The sequence below is a fragment of the Suncus etruscus genome, chromosome 10 (genome assembly GCF_024139225.1).
Source record: "Suncus etruscus isolate mSunEtr1 chromosome 10, mSunEtr1.pri.cur, whole genome shotgun sequence".
In the NCBI taxonomy this organism is placed as follows: domain Eukaryota; kingdom Metazoa; phylum Chordata; class Mammalia; order Eulipotyphla; family Soricidae; genus Suncus; species Suncus etruscus.
In genome coordinates, this window is record NC_064857.1 from 52,562,851 (window position 1) to 52,575,182 (window position 12,332).

Consider the following 12,332-nt stretch of genomic DNA (forward strand, 5'->3'; position numbering starts at 1 on the left):
ATTATGAAGTTGGGATAGTTCTTTACATATTTTGTATATCAAGCCTATCAGACATGTGATGGAACATATCTTCATGGTTAGATTGCCTTTTGATGGCAGTTTTTTATTGTATGAAATAATGTGGGTTTTTGTTTGTTTGGGGGCCACACTGAGCAGTGCTCAGGGGATACACCTAGCTCTACACTCTGGAATCACTCCAGGCATATATGGACCATATGTGATGCTGGGGATCAAACCCAGATTGACCAAGTGCAAGTCAAGTACTCTACCTACTGTTTTAATTCTCTAGCATCTCCTATAATAAAGTTTTAAAATGTTATGCATTCCTATTTGTCAATTCTTCTTCTTTTCCTTGACAATAGAGTTGAGTATCCAAATACATCTCTGATGTGGAGGTCTTTGTTTATGTTTCCCAGGCTTTCCTTCTTTGTCTTTTATGGGAGGAACAAAAACCTAGAAATGCATGGATGATTTTGCAAGAAAATGGAGGAAGTTGAGCAAACAGGGACAGTGGGGGTGGGAAGGAGCCAAGGGGTAAAGTTAATGCTGTATTGGTCATTGCCTGGGGCATCTGCAGTCATAAACATGAAGGCAGCAAAGAGAGGGAGAGTTGGAGTGAAGTATTCTCTCTACTCTGCAAAAGCTATGATTCACAAAAGGCTACAATATTAGCAAAAACACAAACCAGGAAATACTATCCTGGCAAAAAAAAAACAAAAACAAAAACAAAAAAAACCCAACAAAATTGGTATTTGACCTAGCCTTGATTCTGAGTGTAGAGAACAAGTAACCTCCATCTCTATAGGCATGGGTTAACCTTGGGTGAGTTAGTGCCTAACTGAGACTTTAATATGGAATTGAGGTGGTTTTATTCCCAAGAAATAAATAAAATCCTCTTTAATCTCAAAATCTGCCTGTGATTGAATCCTAGAAATCATGGATAGAGTCTCTCTTTCTTTCTTTCTCTCTCTCCCTCTCCCCCTTTCATTCACCATTCACTCACTCACTCACTCACTCACTCCTACACACACACACACACACACACACACACACACACACACACACACACAAACACACACTTGCCAGAAGATTGTTAAAGGGCTAGAACACATGCCTAGCATGTGAAGGCCCCCAAGTTGATTCCTAGTATCACTTAGTTTCCTATGCCACCAACTCTGCTGAACAAGAACAGTACTGGGCCAGGCATTGCTCAGTGGTGCTAGGGCCTCCTGAGCACTAGATTCAGAAGAATAAACAAGTCAAGTACTCTACCTACTGTTTTATTGCTCTAGCATCTCCTATAATAAAGTTTTAAAATGTTATGCATTCCTATTTGTCAATTCTTCTTCTTTTCCTTGCCAAAGCAAGGAAACCCATGGAACCTAGCCAAAACTTGGCATGCAGTATGCTGTAGTATGGCATTGTCACTATTGCTTTTTTCTATTGGTCTGTTCATCAATGATCTGGGGGCAGGACACTTAATTTCCCTGAGATCCAATTTTTGTATCAAAGACTTTGATGATTACTCATATCTGCAGGAGTACCTAAGAGTACAAACTTAGCCCATTTTGGTTGGATTATTGTGTGGTTCAAATGAATAAAAGATTTTCTTAATCTAAAGTAATAGATTCTGGGGCCAGAGAGATAGCACAGTGGTAGGGCATTTGCCTTGTACTCAGCTAGTTCAGGATGGATGGTGGTTTGAATTCCAGCATCTCATATGGTCCTCCATGCCTGCCAGTAGTGATCTCTGAGCACAGAGCCAGGAGGAACTCCTGAACACTGCTGGGTACGACCCAAAAACAAAAAACAAAACAAAACAAAAGTAATGTATTCTTCAAATATTTGGTAGTAGAGGATCATTTTACAAGTAATTTTTTTTTTTTTGGCCATATGGGGTGCTGGGGATCAAAACAGGTTGGCCTTGTGCAAGTTAAGCAACCTAGTTGCTGTACTCTCTAGTCCCATTATTTTTTAAAACTTTGTTTATTGATTAATTGATTGGTTTTTGGGATACACCCAGTGGTGCTCAGGGGTCACTTCTGGCTTCTATATTTAGAAATCACCCCTGGCAGATTGGGGGACCATATGGGATACCATGGAATTGAACCGGTCCTTCTCAGGTTGGCCACAAGGCAAAAGCCCAACCATTGTAATTCTACTTTTACTTTGAGAAATGTCTTTGTATTTTCCAGAAATGTTCACTGAATATATTCACTGTTGCAGAACCCTGTGTTTGACAAGCAAAGTTGAACTTACGAACTATATAAGGACACTGAGATGTGACTTCTGAAGTTCAATAAATACTACTGTAGGGATCTCTTTAAGTGTAGAGGAGGACAGCAAACTCAGTGTGATGGGAACAAGGAAAGTGACTCCAGGACTTGAGTTGACTCCAAGGGATTCAGAAGGAGGAAGGGAGTTAACTAGGAGTGGGTGCTTAGAGACAGAAGATCTGTTTGGGAAGATGATAGTGCTGTAAGAATGAGACATATTCAGCCTGCCTGGATCACACACGGTCTTATAATGCTAAGAAAAGAATTTGGAAGTAACCTAGAGGGCAAGTACTTTGTGGTGGTGAGGAAACCCTCAATCACTTGAACTGCTGTATGGAAAATGGATTGAAAAGGTAAAGATTGAAGGATTGAAGGCCAAGCTGTCAAAGTCATTCAGAATGAACTGCAGAACCAGAAGAGAAATGGTCTTTTTGGAGTGTGATTTAGGAAAGCAAATCATCAAGAGGATTTGTTGACCAACTGGAGAGAATAAATAGACCTGTTGTATTGAATAGAGAGAAAGCCAAGAGTGTCACTAGGTTTCTGGTCTGTATGAATGTGCCTGGTGCCATTCAGTGAGATGCAGATGCAGATGAAAAAATCAAGTTAAGGATGTTGTACAGCAAGAAAAAAGCTATCAAGGGCATCCAGATAGAAAAGGAAGAAGTCAAGCTCTCACTGCTTGCAGATGACATGATATTATACTTAGAAAAACCTAAAGCCAAAAACTTCTAGAACAATAGATTAATATAGCAAAGTGGCAGGCTACAAAATTTACACACAAAATCAATGGCCTTCTTACACAAAGAAGAAATGTACATTAAAAAAACAATTGCATTCACATTGGTCTCACACAAACTCAATTATCTTGGAGTTAATTTAACTAAAGATGCATAGGATCTATACAAAGAAAACTACAAAACCCTGGTTCAAGAGATAAAAGAGGACACAAGGAAATGGAGACACATACCTTGCTCATGGATTGGGAGGATTAAAATCATTAAAATGACAATACTCCCCTAAGCATTGTACAAATTTAATGCAATCCCTCTATGTATACCCATGACATTCTTTAAAGAAGTGGATCAAACACTCCTGAAATTCATTTGGAAAAATAAACACCCGTGAATAGCTAGAGTGACCCTTGGGAAAAGGAATATGGGGGGGGGGCATCACTTTCCCCAACTTTAAATTGTATCACAAAGCTATAGTCATTAAAACAGCACAGTACTGGAATAAAGATAGACCCTCAGGTCAGTGGAATAAACTTGAGTATTCAGGAATGTTCCCCAGACTTACAATAAATTAATCTTTGATAAAGGGGCAAGAAATCCAAAATGGAGCAAATGGTGTTGGCACAACTGGTTAGCCACTTGCAAAAAAGTGAACTCAGACCTCCATCTAACACCATGTACACAAAGGTCAAATCCAAGTAAATTTGATGTCAAAAGACCTTGACATCAGACCCAAAACTATAACTTATATAGAACAACATGTAGGTAAAATGTTCCATGACATTGAGACTAAAGGCATCTTTAAGGAGGAAACAGCACTCTCCAAACAAGTGGAAGCAGAGATAAATAGATGGGAATATATTAAGCTGAGAAGCTTCTGTACATCAAAGGAAATATTCCCTAGGATACAAAACCCACCCACAAAATGGGAGAAATAATTCATCCAATACCCATTAGACAAGGGGCTAATATAAAAAATATACAAGGTCCTGACAGAACTTAACAAGAAAAAAACATCTAGTCCCATCAAAAAATGGGGAGAAGAAATAAACAGACACTTCCTCGAAGAAGAAATATAAATGGCCAAAAGGCATATGAAAAAATGCTCCACATCACTAATCATCAGGGAGATGCAAATCAAAACAACCATGAGGTACCATCTCACTCCTCAGAGACTGGCACACATCACAAAGAACAAGAACCATCGATGCTGGCAGGGATGTGGGGAGAATGGAACTCTCATTCATTGCTGATGGGAATGCTGTCTAGTTCAACCTTTATGGAAAATAATATGGATATTCCTCAAAAAACTGGAAACTGAACTCCCATATGATCTAGCTATGCCATTCCTAGGGATATAACCTAGGAACGCAAAAACACAGTACGAAAAGGCCTTCCTCACATCTATATTTATTGAAACACTATTTACAATAGCCAGACTCTGAAAACAACCAAGATGCCCTTCAACAGATGAATGGCTAAAGAAACTGTGGTTCATATACACAATGGAATATTATGCAGCTGTCAGGAGAGATGAAGTCATGAAATTTTCCTATACGTGGATGGACATGAAAACTATTATGCTGGGTGAAATAAGCCAGAGGGAAAGAGAGAGACACAGAATAATCTCACTGATCTATGGGTTTTAAGAAAAATAAAAGGCATTATTGTTATAATCCCCAGAGATGAGGGTTGAAAGAACCAGCTACAATCTGAAGCTTACCACAAAGAGTGGTGAGTGCAGTTAGAAAAATAACTACACTAACAACTATTATGACAATGTTAATGTGTAGGAGAAGTAGAATGTTGTCTCGAATACAGGCAAGGGGTGGGGGAGGAGGGAGATAGGGGGCAATGGTGGTAGGAATGTTGCACTGGTGAAGGAGAGTGTTTCTTGTATGACTAAAACCAAACTATAATCATATTTGGAGCCATGGTATTTAAAAAATAAAATAAAATAAAATAAAAATTTAAAAAAGGATGTTGTGCTCTTTAAAGGGGTCTAATGGCTCCAGATGCCATTGAGGAACTCCCCAAGGATGACTTTCCTGAAGATTCAGACTTGGAGCTTAAACATCCTTATTGGTCAGAATCTCTGTTCTCCATTCCTTTCTATGCCCTTGGCAAGCAGGACAAAGAAGAGGCTCACATGTGTGCCAAACGGATGAGTCCATAGTTGCTAATAATTGGTATTCTGTCAACCAAGACAGGCAGCAGGAGAGCTTTTGCCTGTATTTTTGTAGCATTTGTTTGGGGTGACTCAGAGTGATTTTGAATGTGTCTTTGCTACTCTACTTGCAGATGTAGCTGCATGGTAATGCATTCCTTTGTCTAGCCCAAATATTAATAAAAATATTTTGCATAGAGCTCTAGGCGCTTTTCTGGAAGGTCTAAAGGCTTTGAACAAGCTCTGGCTGGTGAAGAATTGATCTCTGCAGGGGAGGAAGCTGTTCTGTATAGCACACCAATTCATCAGCTGAGAATTTCAGAGCAGCTAAAATTGAAGGTAGAGAACTCTCACTGGTTTCTTGGAGGTGAGAGAACTTCCAAGATGGCTCAGCTGCTGCTATAGGAGTTGGAGCCAGTCCCTCTGACTCCCATCAGTGCTGAGTTTGGAAAGACTGACCTATAGTCAACTGAAGTAAAGTTGAGTTTAATCACAGAGTCACTCCCATCTTCCATTCTCTATACTGAGAATAAGGACTAGGAAGAACAGAAGAGGATGTGGTTGAGGTGCCAGTCTAGTTGTGTGCTTCTGCTCAACCTTTAAATGTTCAAAGCTATGCTATTAGGGAGACATTCTTCTCCACTGAGAAAATAGAACTGGAAGCCAAGACCTTTATGCAGTCTGTGAACTCAAAATAGCTTCTTTGACTTATAATCTATACTTTTTTTCTCAATTAGATACAAAAGAGAAAGAAAAGATTCACTGGGAACTAGTGTGATCCTTAAGATTTCTCAAGTACAATAGACTGGAACCACCAGTCTCCATCTAAGCTCCAGGGAATCAGAAAAGCTCTGCTACCTAATGGAAATCATGAAAACTAATGTCAGAGTCAGTCCTAAATAGCCTCCAGGGGCAAATAAAAGGCCAGATCTAACAAGATGATTTGAAGTAAGTGTTTTATATTAGTCAGATTCTTGGAAGTGGATTAGACTTGCCTTGCCATCATTATAGGCACATTGCAAATCTAACCTTATTTAATGAGTAGTAGGCACTGTTATCTCATTTTATAAACAAGGAAACTAAAGTGTAGAGAGTTAACTTATTGGTTAAGGTTATGTTGTTAAGTAAGACCCAGCATCAAGCAATCTTAGACCTGAAAACCCATTCTCTTGATGGCTCTACATCTTCTGCTAGGAGATAGTTCAAAACCTGGTCCCAATAAAATTAGAGAGGAAATTTGACTTCCCATTGCTGTTCTTATTTAACAACTTAAAAAATAGCATAAATAGACCAAGAGTACAACTATGATTGGACTAATCATTATTCAAACATGATCTCAACTAAATCAAAACCATAAAATAAGATTACAGTAAGAAGGTCATATTTTAAAAAATTGTTTTGTTGTTTTTTGTTTTGTTCTTGGGCCACACCCAGTGGTGCTCAGGGGTTACTCCTAGCTAACTGCTCAGAAATAGCTCCTGGCAGGCACGGGGACCACATGGGACGCCGGGATTCGAACCAACCACGTTAGGTCCTGGATCGGCTACTTGCAAGGCAAACACCGCAGTGCTATCTCTCCAGCCCCCATATTTTAAAAAAATTTATTTAAAGAAAATGCATCACAGAGTTGACATAGTTGATCATAATACATTTGTTGCTAGCTACGTGAAAAGCAAAGTTATTGATAAATGGAAAGAAAAAATTTGGAAGAGAAGAGAAAAAAAGAAAGATAAAAGAACAGTAGCAAGCTCATTTTTGAAACTTATGTATCACCAATGATACAAGTCATTAACACACTGGTAGAAAGGTTAGTAAGCTCTTGTTAGTGGTCCACTCTGTTCTGTTAAATTGAAGTGTTCCTATAAGGATGACAGTGTTAAAGAAATGAAAATTTTCAGAAATTTAAAGCTGATATAATTTGTATTTTTTAATTTTATTTATTATTTTTTATAATATCTTTATTTAAGCACTATGATTACAAACATGATTGTAGTTGGGTTTCAGTCATAAACAGAACCAGAGCAACCTTCTCACCACCAATGACGCCCCTCCTCGACCACCCCTTGCCTGTATTCGAGACAGGCATTCTATTTCTCTCACTCATTAACATTGTCATGGTAGTTGTTAGTGTAGTTATTTCTCTAACTGCACTCACGATAGGATGATTTTTAGCAGCATGTTCTTAGCTGCCAGGACTTCTGGAAGAAGGAAGATATGGGGGGAAGGTACCTGCACTCACTCCAAAAAGCCCTGGTGATATCAAAACCAGCATACCTGAAGTGTGGTCAGCTCAGTGTCCCAAAGTGAATCATAGAGGGTCACAGATGAGACAGGGCCATCGGTGAAATGGTAATTCAGAGTGATGGAAGCCTGGCTTTGGCAACTTGCCCATCCTTTCCTTCTGAGATGGCCAGCTAGTGGTTACAGTGATTACAGCTGCAAAATAGAGGTTATAGCAGCAAGAAGATCATGTTTAAATTTTTTTTTTTTAGGGCCCGGAGAGATAGCACAGCGGTGTTTGCCTTGCAGGCAGCCAATCCAGGACCTAAGGTGGTTGGTTCAAATCCCGGTGTCCCATATGGTCTCCCGTGCCTGCCAGGAGCTATTTCTGAGCAGACAGCCAGGAGTAACCCCTGAGCACCGCCGGGTGTGGCCCAAAAACCAATAAATAAATAAATAAATAAATAAAATTTTTTTTTACAAATTATTTTTTCTCTTTCAGCAATAATTACTTATAAATCTTACTTTAATACTTATAAATCTTACTTTAATACTTTACCTTAATATAGCTAGGTTTGGTCTCAACAACAATAATAGCAGGAACAAAAATCTCCTTAAAAGTCAGGGAGATATCTAAAAGGACTGGAGGGAACTGGTGAACCTAACAGGTAAAGCACCAAACTTCTTCACTGTACTACCTGGCTCCTGAAACACACAGGATTTGGACCTGGAGGCTCCTGAACACTAATCACAGCACTACTGGACCTGAGCAGTATCAAACCCCCCAGTTGAGTATTGAACCATCAGGCCATCTTGGTTGAGTATCTTCAAGAATAGCTTCTGGGTCCCTTAAGTATGCTGGAAACATCTCCACTCCTCCATAAAATTTCCATTTAAAATAGGAATACAAATACAAAAGTTTTAGGAATAATTGAAGCAAAAACTGTAGAAACAATATATAAACAGGCAACAAATATTTTACTGGAAAACAGAAAAAAAACATGAGTAATTTTAATGATATACCTATTCAAGAGTGGCAATACTAATACTTATGGATGCCAATAATATACATATAATTGCAAAGTTGCAATTTGATATAATACTTATGCATTGTGCATATGCACAAGATGCCATAATCCCCAAGCAAATGAATGCATTTTAGGGATGGTGGTGTTTTTTTTTTGTTTTGTTTGTTTTTTTGCTTTTGAGCCATAACAGGTGGTGTTTGGAGTTTATTCCTGACTCTTGGCTCAGGGATAACTCCTGGCAGCACTTAGGAGGCCATATGAGGTGCCAGGGATTGAATGTGGGTTTCTGCATACAGGGCAAGTGCTTTTAATCTCTGTAATATTTCTTCAGACCATTACTACACATATTTCCTTAACTTATATGTATGTGTATATGTTTATTTTATCCTCCTGTTAGTTGCTGCTGTAGTTGTGATGACTATAGCTTTCACATGTTTGTTTGTGGACCCTTGCTCTGAGTTTTAGATTTTATTGAAGCACCCCCCTCCTCACAGCCTAGGTGTCATACAATGCTTGCACACATTCAGTGGTAGTACTCAGGATATATATTCCTAATTGCAGTGCTCTTCCATCTTTAGCTTAATTATAGTTTTGTTTTTATTGTAAGGGGAATGGAATATAGCACTGTTGAGGTTTAAGTTATGCAAAGCACATATCCTACCACAAAGTCATATCCCCAATCACTATGGTGTTAATATATATTTTTCCATTTTTCTGTTAAGGCTGGTTTTGAGTCTGTAAAATTTTTGAGCTGCTGTTAATCCATGAAGCTATGTATACTTCCTTCAAATCTGAAAGTGAGTCTGGCTGGGTACAGTATTCTAGGCGAAGCATTCATTTCACTGAGTTTTGTCACTATATCCCACCACTGTCTTCTGGCCTTGAGGGTTTCTTGTAACAGGTCTGCTATAAATCTTAAGGATGCTCCTTTGAATGTAATTTCCCTTTTTGATCTTGCTGCTTTCAGTATTCTATCCCTATTTGTGGGATTTATCATTGTTACTAAGATGTGTCTTGGGGTGCTTTCTTAGGGTCTTTTTTAGCTGGTACTCTTCTGGCATGCAGAATTTGGTTGCATGCAGTCTTTAGTCTTTATCTCTGGGAGGTTCTCTGCAGTGATATCCTTGACAGCTGATTCTTCCTGGGGATTTTTATACTGAGTTTCTGGGACTCCAATCATTCTTATGTTGTTTCTGTTGAGCTTATCAAAGACTTCTATTTTCATCTGTTCACATTCTTTGAGTAATTTTTCCATTGTCTAATCATTTGCTTTAAGGCTTTTTTCCAATCTTTTCTGCTGTATGGAGTTGTTATGCATCTCATCTTCCAGCTCACTGCTTCTATCCTGAGCTGCTGTAACCCTGTTGGAGAAACTTTCCATTGAGGTTTTCAATTCATTCACTGAGTGTTTTAGACCTGTTATTTCAGTTTGGAATTTCTGATTTCTATCTTCATATCGTCTTGACTCTTTTTTTGTGTTTTGTTTAATTCAATCTATGTGTTCTTTGAGTTCTATGAACATCCTCTATATTTCTTCTATAAATTCCTCAGATATACAATCAACTAATCTTTGATAAAGGGGCAAGAAATGCAAAATAGAGCAAGAAAAGCTGCTTTAACAAGTGGTGCTAAGACAACTGGTCAACCACATACAATAAAACAAAACAAAAACAAGAAACTAGTACCACATACAGGAAATTGCATATTTTCAATAGATTTCACCATAAAGCTACTATTCGACTCAGTTTAGGTTCATTTTCAAACTGGAGACTCATTGTTTAGTGCAGGGCCAGTTAGTATGCTGCGATGAAAGCCCAAATAGGTTTTCTCCCTTCTCCTGTTGGCACTTATAAAGGATCTTTCCTCCCTAATTTTTATTATAATACCATGACTTACCAAGTTGCTAATAATACAGACATTTCAAGCATTAAATATTCAAACAGTAATCATACCACCAATGTGACTATCCATTCACCAGTATCCCCAGTCACCCACCCATCACTATAGCCTGCTTCTATGTAGACACAATAAATATACTTCATGTTGCTTGTTGCAACTTAAAGGCAAATGGAATTATCAACATTTAGATTAACACGGGTTAATTTGAAAGACTTATGCCTCTCTCTGGTATGGCTTAAGTAAGTGTCTAAGGATTTACTGGGCTGTGATTTGGTGCTAGATGAAGTGTGTAGATTACTATGAAACTTTCCCATTAGAATTCCTATAATATTACAGGACTGATACAAAGATATTGAGGTCCAGGATTTATAAATCTAAAACAAATTAGGTGGTTTGAAAGTTTGATAAGGTTAAATATCAGTGGCCATTATTTTCTTTTGGAGCATGGTGGCAGAGCAGGCCTGTTTTTCTGCTGAAAGATGGTGGTAGTGGATTGAGCTACCAAGATAGAAAGGAACTTTTCTTTTCTTTTTCATTGTTTGTAGACACTCTCTCTAGTCCTCCTTTTTAGGGAAGTTCTAAGAGCTGGCCAATCTGGTTTGGACCCCAGCCTCTATCCTCTGTTCTTTGGTGGGCTTCTTTATACCCCCATTCAAATCCCCTCTTGTCTGCTGACTAATTGCTTCCTACAAGGTTATGGACTTCCTCATTTTGCCTGGGGGTGGCATTCTGGTGAATTCCTAAGAAAGGATAAAGGGAGGTCATTTTTCTCACTTTCACGTGGCCAGCTAGAAATGACTTCAGTCCCCTCTTATCCCAATGGAGTTAAGTCTCATTGGTGATGCTTGTCCAAATCTTTTTTTTTTTTTCAGGGGAGAGCGTGAACGCAGTCCCCCACTACCACAAATTATGCAGTCAAGTTTCCCACATTTGGGGAAATCGCAGGGGTCAGCACATCCGGAGTGCAATGGATAAGCCTCACCCTGGGAAAACCACCTTCGTGATCATGGTATCTTCCCTGCCAGGTAAGTATTGTTCAAATCTTTTATTCCATTTAAGATGCAAATATCTCCATTCCTTCCACATTTTATTTATTAGCTGGCATACTTCTATAAAGATTTTTTTGAGGGGGGGTGATTTTGGGTAATACCTGGAGGCACTCACGTGCTACTTCTGGCTCTGTGCTCAGAAATCACTTCTGACAGGTTCAGCGGACCACTATGGAATGCTACCCAGGTCTGAGGCATGCAAGACAAATACCCTATCCACTGTGCTATTGCTCTGGCCCCTGTAAAGATGATTTTATTATCAACTATTAATATTTAAATTATTACTCTTTGGATCAGGGGTATTTCTCAAGAAATAAGCTTAGTATGTGTCAGGCTCCAAGTTTCATAGCACCACATTCCTCTACTTCCTTCCCAGCATTGCTGAGTGCAGCTTTAGAATAAAAATCATGGGGCCAGAGTGATAGCACAGCAGTAGGGCATTTGCCTTGCACGTGGCCAACCCAGAATGAACTGGGGTTCGATTTCTGGCATCCTGCATGGTACCCCAGCCTGCCAGGAGCGATTTCTGAGTGCAGAGCCAGGAATAACCCTTGAGCACTGTTGGGTGTGGCCCAAAACAAAAAACACAACAACACAACAAAAACAAAAAAAACACAACGAAACACACCTACTATTTCTAATGTGAATTAAATATGTATTAATGTTTACATTAATATAAACAATTATCTTCAAAAGCAGGACCTCCCCTAATTATTTATTTATTTATTTTTGGCTAAGATCATGTTTTTGAAAAAGAAGTCAGTTGAGTACATCTAAAACTAGGTCAAAAAAAATTGGACTTTTATTTTTGGGGGCTAAAGCATAAACGATCTGCCAGACTCTCCTGTGGTTTTGTCTGGAATCGGAAGAACAGGGAGAATTCTCTCCCAAAGGACCTCAAATGCTGTACCTTGGGAACCCTTAGAGAAAGAGGGCAGAGTCCATCTCTAGGGAAGCCT

The 12,332-nt window shown here is 38.9% G+C and overlaps 1 non-coding gene across 1 annotated transcript; it reads right to left on the minus strand.

The window, feature by feature from the left end:
* Nucleotides 1–11,193: 11,193 nt before the first annotated feature.
* On the minus strand, nt 11,194–11,357 carry LOC126021484 (U1 spliceosomal RNA). Its single transcript, XR_007499997.1, has one exon. It is a non-coding gene; the product is annotated as a U1 spliceosomal RNA (small nuclear RNA).
* Between the last annotated feature and the right edge of the window lie 975 nt (nt 11,358–12,332).